The sequence below is a fragment of the Tinamus guttatus genome, unplaced genomic scaffold (genome assembly GCF_059628265.1).
Source record: "Tinamus guttatus ecotype Peru unplaced genomic scaffold, ASM5962826v1 Tinamus_guttatus_pri_ptg000222l, whole genome shotgun sequence".
Taxonomy (NCBI): Eukaryota; Metazoa; Chordata; class Aves; order Tinamiformes; family Tinamidae; genus Tinamus; species Tinamus guttatus.
In genome coordinates this window covers 1596694-1608266 of record NW_028288756.1, presented here as the reverse complement: position 1 = coordinate 1608266, position 11573 = coordinate 1596694, and the positions used below count along the sequence as shown (strand labels likewise).

At 40.6% G+C, this 11573-nt stretch overlaps 1 pseudogene; it reads right to left on the bottom strand.

Moving 5' to 3' along the window:
• Window positions 1-8112: 8112 nt before the first annotated feature.
• Window positions 8113-9807, bottom strand: LOC148594629 (uncharacterized; annotated as a pseudogene).
• Between the last annotated feature and the right edge of the window lie 1766 nt (window positions 9808-11573).

Below are 11573 nucleotides of genomic sequence, written 5' to 3'. Positions count from 1 at the left end.
TCAGTTCTCCTCTCCTGATCTTTGCAGTGTTTGACTTGACCTATTAGGAAGTTCTACCATCTCCCCTTAAAGAAAAATTTAGAAGGTTAGAAATGGTTTCGATTCTCCATAAAGGGCCATTATGTGTCGTAGTCAATCCATGTTGATTATTTTTCAACATTTACATGTAACCTTTGGGAAAATTTGGGATGTGCCATATCAGGGTATCTGTGCACTGCAACATGCAGCCACATGGTTTAGTGCAAGATTGATTTAGTGTTTGTGTGAAAAAAAATCTGTGGTGGGAAGACAGAAGGAGAGGAAAGGACTCTGAAGTGACTATTAAGATGAGGTCTCTCTTGGAACTGAAACTTTCGCATCTTGCTTTTATTACTACTAAAGCTGCACATTCTGAGCTAAGAATGTGAAAAACACAACCTCCTGGCTAGAAGTCGTGCTCACCAACTAGCTTTCTTCTATCCAGTATTCTATGTGATACTGAAGGTTAAATACATACAAATATAATATATAAAATAAATACATATCTATAAATATATATAAAATATATAAATATTTATAAATATATTTAATTTAACAACATGCAGTCAGACAGGAGTGTTATGACATTTGCCAGTAAAAACACCCTATTACGTTAGTGGATTTAAAGGCCTGAAGAGACCTTTAGCTTATCTAGTCTGACCTCTTCAATATCATGAGACCATTAAAATTATTATCCTCTTGTGGTAGGGCAAAGGATTTTGGTAGCAATGCAGTCAGTTCAAAATATAATAAAAGATATTACGTTAGTGAGCTATGAAGAAAACTAGCTTCTTAAACTGGAAAATTGATAAAGATATTTTAAAAAATCTCATCTAAATGTAACAGGACTGAATATAGTTTAACCCAGTTTCTATTCATGGTAACATATTACCTTATTTTAAACACCTTGAGGAAAACATTTCAACTTCATTTACTTCTTTTGCCTTTTTTATATATCCCATAAATAAAGCCACAAGGCTTTGAAATCTGAAAGTTTGTCTTTTTTGTAGTTCTTGTGTTACTTAGACTGCAGCAACATTCATCTTACAAGAGCAGTAATGCTTGAATATCAAAAATTATACTTTAGATTTGTGTTTATAAAATAAAAAATGTGCAGTATTAAGTATAATACTTGTTACATATGAACATGAAAAACCTTTTATATGAAATCTCTTTAATAGAGGATGTATAAAAACATAATAGAGTTCAGTTGTTTTAACTAATTTTTCCTCCCCAAATTTTCTCAATAGCATTAAAAATGATTCATTTCACCATCTTGACTGATACTAGCATAGCTAATTTACAGAGAAACATTAGTCTATCAATCCGCTACAATTCATAACTTCCTAAATGACCTCTAAATAGGCAATATTCCATCCGAACTGTTGAAGGAGTTGCGTGATTCCAAAAAAAAAGTCTCTAAATGTACCATGCTTTGCCATATGCTAAGGAAATTATCAATCATCAGATGTGTGTTGACAGTAGACAGTAGCCCCCAAAGGAAGACACATTTCCTTGTTGATAAATTATACTAGGTCTGATAGTCTGGTAGCTTAGATCATCAACATGTGCAGTCTGCAAAGTCAGTAATAGCAGCTCAAAGCACTTAAAATAATAATAATAATAAAAGAGCATAAGCCAGTCCCTCCCTTTCTCCTCAAAAAATGAGTCATGACAAGCTATCAAAATTGGGAAGTTTAAAGTTTGTGCTGAATTTTGTCTTTTGCTTATAAGCTTGTTTCACTCAATTGCTTCACTGTGAAAAAAGTGTGTTATAAAAACTGCTGAATCAGGACCTAAGTGCCTCTATCAAGAGTCTCTTATAATGATATTCCCAATACTTATGTTTTTTTGCCCAACTTTCTCTGTATTACACTTTGTTATGGCATAATTTAATGTTTCTGCAACAGCTTATCTCTTTTTGACTCTCAGTCGGAAAATACAGAGTCTCACAGGCCAGATGTTTTTTATCGTATTTGATGCAATATGAATGAGAATGAATGAAGCTGCTCTCAGTTTATCACTAGAATTTTTTATTTTAGCACCCAAGTGGGGAAAAAAAAAAGCCCTGCCCTGAGTAACAACCATCCAAACAGCCTCTCTAACGCTCATGGTGCTCCGAAGGTTCTCTGTGGTTGAGGCTGTACGAGGTTATGAGGTGGTGATGCCCGTCTTTCTGCGTTCCCCAGAACGTGCTCCATGCTTACTGGGCACTGCTGACAGAGCTCTGTGGTAGAGATGCTCAAAGTGCCACGTTGCTGGGGTGGTGATTAATGGCAGTTATCAGTCTGGACTCTCAAAATGACATAAAACTGATGATAATCAGAGTGTTTATTTAACCACTGATGTATGACACACAGAAATGGGGAAAATGCTAATGCATGCTGAGCGTCATTAGTAGATTAAACTTTAAAAGCTTTTGTGGTTTATTATGCTTTGTGATGGGTTAATTATAATGTTTTAAGCTGCTTTAGCAAGTCATCTGAGTATTTCCCCTCATGTAAATGAGAGACATTTCATAGTTTAACCCATCACAATGTCAGAGACTGAAACGGTACAGAGTGAACCAGGAAAAAGCTGGAGATGCTGACTACAGAAAAGGCTTACAACATAGTCACAAAAATTCTTGTTTCTTCTCTCCCCACCTCTGTCATTTATCTCAGCATATTTGCTAACCTAGGAGCACTTACTTATTCCTAGCCCAATTTCTCTTCTGCTCAGGTGTCTAAGCTTGATTTCCCTCATGCTTGCAGGCAAATCTATCTGATTTCAATTTTAATCAACAATAAGAAGGAATTACAAACAAAATAGATGGCTTTGGGATTTTTTTTCCTATTGATTTGCAAGATTAATTAAGAGCTTTGTAAAGTAAAATGGGGCCAAACATAAATACAACAAAAATTAAGTCTGTAGTTTTCTGAATAATTGATTGGAAGATGAATCCACAAAGCCAGATAAATAATTATCTGAGAAATCTATCATCATTCAACTAAAATGATCAAATACTCTAAATAACAGATGTGCTCTTGCTCATCTCTATTGAAGTAACTAACAAAATTTGCATTAATTTCACTGGCAACAGAAATGCTACAAGCTAGACATCCAGAAATACACCAGCAAAACAGTTTTTCCCTAATATAGAATAGAAATTTATGTGCAATAAAAAACTCAGCTAGTACAATTGATATCCCATTCAGCAGGCCAGATATCCTTGTCCTTGACTACACATAAAATCTAGATTGGGCAAAATCTACCTATCTATATATCATATAGGTAAAGATACAGTTCCTGTACATTCAATTGCTGGATTCTGTTCCAAAACAATTTTGCACAGAACACTTTTCAGAATAAATGGGATTTCCATATCTGAGGATACAGTCTTCTTGCTGCCATGGAAACAAAAAGGATAAATACCATAAAAGCTTTTAAAATGCATGTTGATGGCAGCAGGGATAAAAAAAAAAAAGAGTTCAAACAAAGCCAAGTATTAAGTAAAAAGGACTATTATATGTGAAATGTCATTGAAGACATGCTCCATTCATTCATTATACAGTTAAATAAGATTTAATTAGTGAAATAGTAGGGTATTTCTGAATTTAGACACAACAGAGAGGATGTTGCTGTGCTTTATATGTTTGGGGGTTTCATTAGCCTTCACTAGGTTTCAGAGAGGTACTGTGTAGGGGTAGATTTTCAGAGACTTGTGATAACTAGTCACTCATGCTTAAGCATCAATGGTAACAGCCAACACTGTTAGCTGTTAGGCAGCTAACTAACTGTAATATGTACCCATGAACTTCTGTCCCCAAGCACTCATTTTTTTATTAATTGGCCAAGCTGTTCTAGAGCAGGGTGGTCCATGCTGCCAGCTGCAGCTGGATCCAAGTTTTACTGACTTCTCCAGTAGCAGTCTATTTCTTCTTACTCAAAAGCAGTGATCCTCATTTTCTGAACTCTAGAAAACATCTTTTTTCAGTATCACCTGTTTTTCTTTATTCCTTCACAGGGTGACAGACTAAATAGAAGACCTGCTACCTGTTTTTAACCATTGACAGCAAAACTTAACTGCTCAGCAATAGTTTAGAGTCTGTTAGAAGCTCAAGAGACACCTTTTAGAGGCACACATGGCTATATTGTCTGCATATCTCAGGAAAAATGATTGTGTGAAAAAGGAGCAATTGCTTCTCCTGGTGGAAAAGTCATAATTTCTACACCCAGTGTATCCTGTGGGAGGAGTGTGAGAGCAGCTGCTTCATTAAGATTGCCTGGTCAAGGAGCTTTCATAAACAAAACACAGAGACACAAACCTGGCAGACAAGGGATAGCAAAGCCAAGGACGATTAGAAAATCCTTCAGTTGTTAAAATCAAGAAATTATGGCCATGGCCAACATGGATTTTCCAGCTCGTAAGGCAGAGGATAAAAGAGGAACATGAGGACTTTTAGATTAGAGGGAGAACGTGTGGGGCTATGTGAAACTTCCAAAGGAAAATTGAGAGATGGGGAAAGAGTAACGAGATGAATAGAGAGGAGGGGATATAAAAAGGGCTGGTTGCACATAATGAGTTCCTGGTCAGTATGCTTGTCTGACCACTCCCTGCACCTGATCACCATAGTCTTCTCTTTAAATCTGTTCTTAACTATCTTTCCCTTTAACCTCATTAGCTATCCCATACGTGAGCGCTGGCTGAGTGAACAACTAGCATTCGAAGCTAGAGCCTGGGGATGGTGCCACCTCATCTGTGGAGCTAGCAGCTGGAATGAGTGGGAGTCTTGGTGCCTACAACTGGAGGCACCACGGCAAAGTTGTTTCGGATCAGCAACCGGAGTTGCTGACCTCCAGCAACCAGTGATGGTGACACCCATATCTGTGGTGCCAGCACTGGAGCAAGAGAGGGTCTTAGCACCAGTCTGTACTGCTCAAATGGGTTTGGGGGACTCTTGGGTTCTGCATGCCACTGTGTCTCCCCAGGTGGTGGAGGAGCCAGAGTGTGAGTGAAGGTAGGCTGCCAGTGTCAATGATTGAAACAGGGATCATGAGTTGTAGAGCCACAGCAACTGCAGTGGAGGAGAGCAGAGAATTTGTTTTTTTCCTGTAACTTGGTGTACATTGGTGTGTGTAATTTGCTAGAAAATCTCCAGCCCATATGGTGGGTAAAGGAGACACAGCATCTGGACAGTGATATCAGATGGACAGAAGGCCTGTGCTGATCTTTGAAGGATCTACAAGTGTGGGGATGCTGTGAGATGAGTGTGAATGCATGCATATGTTTGATAGCGAGCATCAAGCTGGATTAGCTGGCAAGTGGGAGGCCTGCACAGCAGGTAAGGCAGCTCGGGATCTGGGCAGGGGTCTCAGAAGGAAGATGCTGATATTTGAGATATCCACATATCTGCATATGCCTGTGAACTAAAGAGTAAGGGCATGTGTGCTTTCCCTAGTGAACTTCAATCTTCACTACTTGGAGATAAGGAAGGGGCCTTTTTCTGTCTGTATTTCTAAGTTTTGGTAACTATGAGTGGGTGCTGTTGAAGGCAGCATCTTGTCTGGTCCATGTTGCTGGCCATGTCAGTGTCCTGTGTGTTTGTGTGGCCAGGCAGAAGGGATCCCCAGGACCTAAAAGCCACCAGAGATGGCAAATGTTATAACGCCTCTAACAGAACCAACTCACTGGCTCTTTCATAGGGAGTATTTCAAAAGCAGAGGTATGGGACACTGCTGTTTGCATGGGCAGGTCATAAGTTTTTGGCACACACTGGCTCTCCAGTGGTTTTGATGCTTCCCACCGAGTTGGAACATTAACTGGTCAATAAAACCAGGAGACTATTCATAGCTCCCTGATAGCTAATCAATGCTTCTTGTGCCAAGCAGATTTCAGGTGCAGAAGGGGACCTACTGCCTTGGACACTCCCAAAGCAACACATAGCCAAAAATGAACAGTTCAGGAAGTCAGAGCACTTGAAACAGCACCTAAGAGTGTTTGGGAAGTCACATTTCCTTTCCTGACTTCTCTCTTTATCACCAATGCAAGAAAACAGTGATTGCGCATAGTAATAGCAAATTATATCTTCCCCCTATGGTGGGATGAGTGGATATGAAGAAATGCTTCTGGAGAGTGTTTCTGCACTGATACTGGTTGCAGCAAACTCCAGAGGCTTTGTAACTGAGTAAAGCACAAACTGGGAGGAGTAGCCAGTACCCCAGAGGGCTGCGCTGCCATCCAGAGGGACCTGGACACACTGGACAACTGATGGGCGGTGAAAAACCTCATGCAATTCAACAAGGCCAAGTGCAAGGTCCTGCACCTGGGGAGGAATAACCCCAGACACCAGCACAGGCTGGGGACTGACCTTCCAGAGAGCAGCTCTGCAGAGAAAGACCTGGGTGTCATGGTGGACGACAAGCTGACCATGAGGCAGCAGTGTGCCCTTGTGGCCAAGAAGGCCAATGGGATCCTGGGGTGCATTAAGAAGAGCGTCTCCAGCAGGTCAAGGGAGGTGATCCTGTCCCTCCAATCAGCCCTGGTGAGTCCACATCTGGAGTACTGTGTCCAGTCCTGGGCTCCACAGTACAAGAGGGATGTGGAGCTGCTGGAGAGAGTCCAGCACAGGGCTACAAGGATGATCAGGGGCCTGGAACATCTGCCCTGTGAGGAGAGGCTGAGGGAGCTGGGCCTGTTCAGCCTGGAGAAGAGAAGGCTGAGAGGGGATCTAATCAGTGTCTATAAGTACCTCAAGGGAGGCAGTAAGGAGGATGGTGCTGGCCTCTTTTCACTGGTGGCCACCCACAGAACTAGAGATAATGGCCACAAACTGAAGCACCAAAAGTTCCACAGGAACTTAAGGAAAAAAATCTCCACAGTGAGGGTGACAGAGCCCTGGAACAGGCTCCCCAGAGAGGTTGTGGAGTCTCCTTCTCTGGAGATCTTCAAAACCCACTTGGACGGAGTCCTGTGCCACGTGCTCTAGGTGACCCTGCGTGTGCAGGGGGGTTGGACTAGATGACCTCTAGAGTTCCCTTCCAACCTTAAGCATTCTATGATTCTATGATTCTTTATGCATGAGCATGATGTATATTATCTTGGACCAGACTCTGTCTCAATAGTCTATTATGTAATTCCATAGTCTAAATATTAATTGGTTGTATAACTGTACATTGCTATTTTTTCCTGATTGGTTTTACATTCAGCTGAGCTGTGTGGACTGTGTAAAGGCAGCATAAACCCACAAGAGTGACACAGTAATTTGGAAAATTATATTACATGGTTGTATTCAGTGAATTTTATGGGCACTTTTTGCTCATTTCTTGTGTGTATTAAGGTTTGCTGTGTATAAAGAAAAAAGATTTTATTCCATTTGGATCCTCTATCAACCCAGGAAAATCTTGAAATATAAATCTGGGAATAGCTTAAACTGAAATATTATCACACCCCTATAATAATATAGAGCCAATTATACTTGTGTCATTTCAGATACATTTATCTACCATAGCCATAAGAAAACTCTAAACAACCATACTATTTCTAGGAAATCTATGGCAGTGCTTTATTAATGTGTTTTTTTTTTCTTTTCTCTTTTCTCTTGAATGACCTTTGCTGAATTTTAAGCCCAGTACTTCCTATTCTGTTATTCGTAGACACGCTCAACCACATATTTATAAAGGGCCATTCAGGAAGGTAACAGAGCTCCCTTTTTTTGCAGGAGCTTGTACTGTAAATGAAAAATTAATTTGAGATGGCCTTTCCTTTAGACTACTCTTTTGCAGACCAAATATATTTTTTTCTCTATCTTTCCACCTAGGTTGCACTTTCTTAGCATATTATCTCTTGTATTCCCCTTCTCAAGACTTTCTTTAATGGTTCTACATCATTCAACCCAGGATTCCCAAGGCTGACCACTGTGCTCTCAGTAGTGACTCTACCCAATGTCTTGCAAACCTGGATACCCACAAGCCTATGTGGCCACATGGGATCCACCTGAGGGTTCTGAGGGAGCTGGTGGAAGTGCTCACCAAGCCGCTCTCCATCATTTATCAGCTATCTTGGTCAACTGAGGAGGTCCCAGACAACTGGAGACTGGCCAGTGTGACGCGCAGCTACAAGAAGGGTTGGGTGGAGGATCTGGGGAACTACAGGCCTGCCAGCCTGATCTCAGTATCAGGAAAAGTTACGGAGCAGATCTTCTTGAGGGCAATCACACAACATGTGGGCGACAACCAGGGCATCAGGCCCAGCCAACATGGGTTCATGAAAGGCAGGTCCTACCTCACCAACCTGATCTCCTTCTGTGACCAGGTGACCCACCTAGTGGATGAGGTCTATTAGCCTTTCAGCTGTGGATGTGGTCTACTTGGACTTCAGTAAGGTTTTTAACAGTGTCTCCCACTGCCTGCTCCCGGAGAAGCTGGCAGCTCATGGCTTAGACAGGTGGACTCTTTGCTGAGTGAAAAACTGTCTGGATGGCCAGGCTCAGAGAGTGATGGTGAATGGATTTAAGTCCGTCTGGCAACCGGTCATGAGTGGGGTTCTCCAGGGGTCAGTGTGGGGGCTGGTCCTCTTTAATATCTTTATGAACGATCTGGATGAGGGGATTGAGTGCACCCTCAGCAAATTTGCAGGTGACACCAAGCTGGCAGGAAGTTGATCTGCCTGAGGGTAAGAAGGCTCTGCAGAGGGAACTGGAGAGGTTGGATCAATGGTCAACCATATGAGGTTCAATAAGGTCAAGCGCTGGGTCCTGCACTTCAGTCCCAGCAACCCTATGCAGTGTTACCAGCTTAGGACAGAGAGCCTGAAGAGAACTGTGTGGCAGAAAAGGATCTGGGGGTATTGGTTGACAGCTGGCTGAACATGAGTCAGCAGTGTGCCCAGGTGGCCATGAAGGACAAAGGACCCTGCCTTGTATCAGGAACAGTGCAGCCAGCAGGACCAGGAAAGTGGTTGTCTCCCTGTACTCGGTGCTGGCGAGGCCGCACCTTGAATACTGTGTTCAGGTTTGGGCCCCTCACTACAAGAAAGGCACTGAGGTGCTGGAGCGTGCCCAAAAAAGGACAACAAAACTGGTGAACATGCTGGAGCACAGACCTTACAAGGAGCAGCTGAGGGAGCTGGGGTTATTTAGTCCAGAGAAAAGGAGGCTCAGAGGAGACCTTATGGCTCCCTACAACTACCTGAAAGGAGGTTGTGGTGAGGCGAGGTTGATCTCTTCTCCAAAATAAGTACCGATAGGACAAGAGGAAATGGCCTCAAGTTGTGCCAGGGGACGTTCAGGTTAGACATTAGGATGAATTTCTACATGGGAAGAGTGATGAAGCATTGGAACAGGCTGCCAGTGGAAGTGGTGGACTCACCATCCCTGGCAGAGTTCAGTATAAATGAGGCGCTTAGGGATATGCTTTAGCAGGCATGGTGTTAAAGGAGTTACGGTTGGTCTTGATGATCTAGAAGATCTTTTCCAACCACATTTCCAATTCTATGATTCTATGAATTTCAGCGTTAAAACAGGAGGTCTATTTCCTGTCTTTCACAGGCAATATTCTTGTTTGTATGTTTGGGTATGACTTTTGCCTAGTTTGCTAGAGCATTTCCTTCTTGATGCTTACTCAGCTTTGTGACCTCCTGTTTTCTGCTATAATGCCCCTTGTCCCACATTCTGTATATTTGAAGGTGATTTTTACACTCTCTGAACTTTCCTTGAAGATTCCTGCTTTTATTTGATTGTTCTTTTACCACCTGTCTTGACCCCCACCTTGGCCTTCCTCACCAGCTCCTTCTGGCAGGTTGATGACCATCACATCTAGAGTGATCCTCACCCATTTTTTTTTTTACATCAAGAACTTGTCACTGATGAATAGAAAGAAATTAGATAGTTTTTGTCATTCATTTTGATTCCCAGAGATGTCTCAGTAGTTAAATCTCCTTTAATAGGAAGAGAACAAGTCAAGCAGTCATTTTTTTTTTTTTCAACTGAGACTGCTTTTCATGGAAATATGAGTTTAGTGTAAAGGCTAGAATAATCCCCATCTAGAAAATTTCGTACTCAAAAAAGTAAATCAAACAGTCTTCTAAAGACAAAGGTTTGCTGCCCTGAAGGACATAGTGCTTTGGATGATTTTCTGAACCTCTTGAATACATGCCATATTTATAAGATCACAAGATGCACAAAATGTATCTTCTTCCATATTCACCTAGCACAAATGCTATAGTGCATTAAACAGTGCAACAATATATGAAACAGAATAAATTGTTTATCTATCTTAAGGCTTCTTCTGTAGTTACAAGTCCTCCTTAATTAACACTATTATCCTGTGTTGGAAATCACCAGTAAGGCTTACTCAGCTGATTCTGGTTTCATGGTTCATAGTAGATCCCCAGAATATTGCCAGCTGTGTTTTTACCTCCTTTCTCTTTTTACCACAGACTTTCTCCAGTTCTAACTTCCTCTGTATTTTGGAGCAGTTACATCCTTGATATACAGAGTAATAACTTCTCTCTTGTAACCCTATTCTTCCCATCTGTCCTTCCCCATCTAATATTAAATCTTTAATCTCTTCAATTTCTGTTATACTTACTAAATCATATTCTTATCCAGTATTAAAACTTCTGAGTCTTGATTATTAGCTCTTTATTATTCAGTTTATTAATTATTATTATTATTTATTCTTTTCATAAGGCATAGCATTACATCTAGCAGATTAGCAGAGCTGGAGCTGATTCCAGTCTTCCTGTTTGCTTACTATAGCAAGTCTGACTTGCCCAAATTGTTTTTGTTTGTGTTTATTTATTTGAATAACTATTATATAGACAGGTATTATTGGGCTTTTGTCACCAGTCACTAGAAGCAAATTTTAAGCTCCTGTTCACTTTACAGACTGTCAATTCAGAACTTCAGTGTCTTTCTGATGTTTTCATTATGAATATTTCAGGCAAAATACTGGTTTTCCCTGAGAATTCTCAAAATTGTTTTTCAGTGGAGAGAAAGAGGGAAAATTACATTAATTGTATGCATTTTGAAAAGACATAGATTTTTAGGAAATGTAAAATGTAATGGAAAGGAAAGGAAAGGAAAGGGGAAAGGGAAGGGAAGGGAATGGAAAGACAAAAAAAAAGAGAAGGAAGAAGGAGAATGAAGAAGGAAGGAAGAAAGGAAGGACAATTGTAAAGTCTAAGTATTAATCTCATTTGGCTGCTAGACCTCACAAGAGGTCCATTATTTAATCTCTCTTGCCTTTCAAACATTAGAAAACCTTAGTTTAATAAAGCAAATTAAATTAAGACAAAATCTATTACAAAATACTTCAGGGTAAAAAAAGGTAATGGTTGAAGTGGGACATACTAGATTACAAAATCAAAAGGAGTAGTTAAAAATTAGTCTTGCTGCATATAATGAAATTAAGTGTAAGAAAAAAAAAACAAAGAATATTTGAAAGAGAATGACAGACTGTGACTCAAGGGTGTTGGGTTTGTTTTCTTTCTCCCCTTTTATAAAGATCAGTGAATCTTAAAAACTACTCTTTAATTTTGGTATCAGATGGAATTTTTTAAAAAGGTCAAACTG